Source organism: Sinocyclocheilus grahami, unplaced genomic scaffold (assembly GCF_001515645.1).
Source record: "Sinocyclocheilus grahami isolate Dianchi unplaced genomic scaffold, SAMN03320097.WGS_v1.1 scaffold2474.1, whole genome shotgun sequence".
NCBI lineage: Eukaryota > Metazoa > Chordata > Actinopteri > Cypriniformes > Cyprinidae > Sinocyclocheilus > Sinocyclocheilus grahami.
In genome coordinates, this window is record NW_015507653.1 from 71,410 (window position 1) to 76,974 (window position 5,565).

Here is a 5,565-nt window from a genome sequence, read left to right on the forward strand (position 1 = left end):
TGTGTGAGAGTGAGTGTGTGTGTGTGTGTGTGTGTGTGTGTGTGTGTGTATGAGAGTGTGTGTGTGTGTGTATGAGAGTGAGTGTGTGTGTGTGTGTACTTCTGCTTTACTCAATGTTAGAAGAGTTGTTTTAATAAAGCTTAAAAACGTTGTTTATTTGTTAAACAAACTTTATTATATTTTATATTAAACTCAAACTTTTTAAACTTAAAAACTTTTAAATGAAACCTAAACTTTTAATTATAATTTATATTAAGCTTAACTTTTTATTAAACTTTTTAAACTTAAAAACTTTTAAATGAAACCTAAACTTTTAATTATAATTTATATTAAGCTTAACTTTTTATTAAACTTTTTAAACTTAAAAACTTTTAAATGAAACCTAAACTTTTAATTATAATTTATATTAAGCTTAACTTTTTATTAAACTTTTTAAACTTAAAAACTTTTAAATGAAACCTAAACTTTTAATTATAATTTATATTAAGCTTAACTTTTTATTAAACTTTTTAAACTTAAAAACTTTTAAATGAAACCTAAACTTTTAATTATAATTTATATTAAGCTTAACTTTTTATTAAACTTTTTAAACTTAAGAACTTTTATTTAAAAGCTAAATTTGTAATTATATTTTATGAAAAACTTTACTTTTTTTTATATTTTATATTAAACTTTTTAAACTTACAAACTTTTATATTAAACCTAAATTTTTTATTGTATTAATGTTAAGTTTAATATAAATACAATAAAAAATTTAGGTTTAATATAAAAGTTTGTAAGTTTAAAAAGTGTGTGTAATAATAAAAAGTTTAGGTTTTATATAAAAGTTTTTAAGCTTAAAAACTTTTATATAAAACCTAAACTTTTTATTATATTTTATATAAAATTTTACTTTATATTATATTTAATATTCAACTTGAACTTTTTAAGCTTAAAAACTTTTATATTAAACTTAAACTCTTTATTATATTTTACTTTAAAATTAAACTTTTGAAACCTTTATATTAAACTTAAACATTCTTATTATATTTTATATTAAATGTCAACTTTTTACATTTTTATATGAAATATCAACTTTTTATTATATTTTACATTAAACTTAAACTTTTTAAACTGGTATATAAAATTTTATATTTCCAAACATGCCACGCTTTATTTTTATTTTTTTGCAGTTTTTGAAAATATGGCTCCATTTCTCAAAACTCTACACACAAAACAATTAAATTCAAGTTCATTTCTATAGCACTTTTCACGATGCAAGTCATTGCAAAGCAGCTTTACAGAAAATTAAAGTTTCTATATTACAGTATATTTAGTAATAGCTTATCTCAAATTGATGTCCATACGGCAGTAATGTACAGTAAAATTAGCAGTGCATTACAATAGTCCAGTCTAGAGGTCATGAATGCATGAACTAGCTATGAACACACACATAACTTGCAAAAGCAAACACTTCATTCAAAACTATACACACATATAGTTAGTACACATAGTATCTCATCATATATATATAATGTAAACAGAAGTGCAAGGGGGTAAAATAATTTATTTCTGAAAACACTGAGTTTTGCAGATTTGGTCTAAAGATTAGGTGCATGAGTGAATGAACTGAATTCAAAATTAATTAAAAAAATATATAGACACAAAAAGAATTAATAAAAATTACAGAATTATTGAAATGTTCAATAAAATTCAAATGAAAACTAAATATAAAAACAAAAACTAATTTAAATGAATAAAAACTAAAATATTATCTAAAAGATACTACATTAATGCTGTAATTGCATGTGAAATATCCAACATTTCATATTTTTGTAATGCATTTATTCAAATCACTTAGCAGAAAACTGTTTCTTTGAATAAACAACAACGATTAGCTTTATTCACATGAAAAGTATGAGCAGGGTTGAAATTGTTGCGAAACAAGGAATATGCAGGTAGTTCAAACATATGAGATTGAAACATACTGGATATATTGATGCTAAATATATAACGCTGGTTTTTAAAGACATTTAGTTTAGTTGTATTTCAGACAAATACGCATCACATTAACTTTATTAGATTATGCTAGAACTGTGTAATCCAAATGCACGGGGATTTTATATGCAAATCGAATACTTTTTCTTAACTTTTAAAGGTAAAAATTACTTTCAGTTTGCCTTTGATGGGCAAAAAATAAAAAAATTAATATATCTTCAAAAATTACTTTCAATTACTTTCAACTTTATATAAATGTTTATTTCTCTGGCTTTTGGTTTTTATTTAATTATTATTATTTTTATTATACATGTGCTTTTTATATTTTATTTTATTTTATTTTTTTATTTTTTTTATTTATTTATTTTTATTTTATTTTATTTTATTTTATTAATTTTTTTATTTATGTTTTTCTATTTAATTTAATTATTTTATTTTATTTAATTTTTATTTTATTATTTTTATTTTTATTTTATAATTTTATTTAATTTCATTTTTAAAATTTACTTTAATTTAATTTAATTTAACTTTATTTAATTTAATTTTATTATTATTATTTTATTTTTTTTTATTTTTTTTTATTTAATTTTAATTTTAATTTATTTATTTATTTCTAGCTCTGTACTTGTTGATAAGAGTTTGTGCCAGTTGTTTGGCATGAATAAACAAATAAATGTATGGGTTTTCAGTCTCATATCAGTCAGAAAAGTACCTACACGCTTAGAAACCTCATTTCTAAGGTTTGGTATCGAGGACATCACTCTGATAATGTGTCTGATCTGCTGGTTTCACGACAATCCCTCAATCATGAGGAGTATTTCATGTCCTAGTCTTGCTTTTCATCATGATGTTCAATGCACTGATCAGTGGGCGGAGTCACATCCCATAAACACAACTCTGTTGCCATGGTAACGGAGGGGCGTTACAAACAGATGTGGTCACCCAGATGTTACATAACAGATCATGCGCATTTCACTCATGCTACATTTGATGTTTGTTTCTATAGCAACAACAGTCACTGAATGCAATCTGATGCTACTTTAGTATCGCTGATATTCCATTATAGGTTTAATTAATGTTTTGAATGATTGTAATTCATATTTATATATAGATATAATTAATAATAAGTGTATTGTTTATTGCACACACACACACACACACACACACACAATTATAATGTTAATTCATTTTCATTTGAGTTATAGTTTTTGTAATTTAGTTTTAATTTTGATTTCAATTTTAGTTTTAGTTACTTTACTTTATGAAAATGAGAAATGTTACCCTGGCTGGCAATTAGCTGAAATAAAACAGGTTTATCTTTTTTTGCATTTTATTTCATTTCAGCTCATGTTTATTTTATTTAAAGTAGCAAAAATGTTCTAATTAACTGTAAAAATCCTCATACATTTTAAACACAGTTTTTATTTTTATTATTATTCTGAATGAGTTTTTATTTTTCTCATTTAAGTTTGAGTAGTTTTGTGGGTTTTTGTTATTTTCCTTATTTTTTTAATTAATTTTCATTTCTGTTTTACTTCTATTTTATTTGAGAGCAACCTTAAACAAAATGAAAATGAGAAATGTTTCCGTGGCAACTAGCTGAAATAAAATAATATTCAGTTCTTTATATTTTATTTCAGTTTAATTTTATTTTATCACAAGTAACAAAAATTGATATGCATTTAAAATTATTTTTATTTTTTAGGTATTTTAATTATTACTTAGTAGTTTATTATATATAGCATATATATATTATTTTTTTAAGCTAAAGCAGGAAATTAGGAAAAACAATTAGCTTAGCTAAGAGTTAAGTTAAAAGTTTACGTTTTTGATATTTTCATTATTATTGTTTTAGTTTTAGTTAACGATATTAACCCTGATGTGAAATCATCAAAACAACCCTCATCAACTGTAATCTGCAGTAATAATGCTCATATATTTAAAGAGACACACACGTTTTATTATTTTGTTCATCCAGACGTTCATCAGACGGTCATTTAGCGCAGCGTCTGTTATATTTGTTGTCACTGAATTTGCATTGTGCATTAAATATAAAACATGTTCACACAGAGTGATGTGTGCAGGCGTGTGTGTGTGTGTGTGTGTGTGTGTGTGTGTGTGTGTGTGGCTGAGACAGTAGAGGGTGTGTTGTGAACATTGTGATCGCGTCAAGCACCTCTATCTCAGCGATGAGAGAGTTTAGCCCTCCAGCAAAGCCACCGCACATCTGCTTTTGAGTGGTTTTAACCCTCCATGCATGAAATAATTCATTAAAACATCAAATATGAACGTTTCATCAACATGTCTTTGAGAGTTATGGGTCAAAGGTCATCATGTGGTTTGAAAAAATACAGTGAAGCTCAATTAAATCAATTTTTAAATCGAAAATATATTTAGTTTCAACCTTGTATGTATTTCAAGGGCAAGAAAATACTTTACGCTTTTACAGTAGCCTGACTAAAACTAGATTTACAATTATGTTTATTTTTTATTTAATAAAAAATGATAGATTTAATAATCTCAATAATGTATTTAATAATAAAAAATGGTGCGAGTGTGTGCGTATAAAATTCTATATTATTATTATTTTATGTATGTATGTGTTTTATAACTTGTTTAGGCGTAAGGGGTCAGATGCTAGATTTAGTTGCTGAGAATGCTGCTGGAACTCATTTCTGTCGGCTCATGTGTCTGTGTCTCTGGGTTATGAGCTACACAAAAGACAAAAAAAGCATCCTAGCAACACAAACGCATGAACACAGAAACACAGAAACACACTTTTATTTCATTAGGATCAGCAGTCGTCCTCTTTCTCCCAGACATGTTTCTGAATGACTGAAGACGTGCAGCTTTGCTGTTGTTTTCCTCCTGGTGGTCTCTCATCTCATCATTATTACACGAATAATTAGGCGTTTAATTGTAGCCTGTTGTTGTTTACAGATATGTCATGAGGTGCTTCTTTACTCTGAGTTCATGAGACTGATGAAGTTGAGCAGAGTTTGCTGCCACCTTATGGAGCTCAAAGATCAAACACGTTCATATTCTCTGTTCATAATTCTGCTCAGTAATTCAGGGAGAATTCAGGAAGACGTGTGATATCAGATATCAAACCGATGTAGCAATCAATCAATCGATCGATCAATGCAAATATCTGTAGTCAGGGGCGCAGGTCTGACAGCTGGGGGTGTTGGGTAATAGTCTGTTTTAGTAACATAGTAATGGATTATCAAAATGAGAACAAGACAAAAAACATAATATTTTGAGGAAATTATTATTAACATAATTTAAGGGAAAAAAAGAAAAAAGTTATTGTTTCATTACAGATATTATTCAAAGAAATCCAACAAAGATGAATCTATCTATCTATCTATCTATCTATCTATCTATCTATCTATCTATCTATCTATCTATCTATCTATCTATCTATCTGTCTTTCTATCTATCTATCTATCTATCTATCTATCTATATATCTATCTATCTATCTATCTATCTATCTATCTATCTATCTATCTATATGCCTGCCTGTCTGTCTGTCTATATCTATCTGTCTGTCTATCTGTCTATCTGTCTTTCTGTCTTTCTATCTA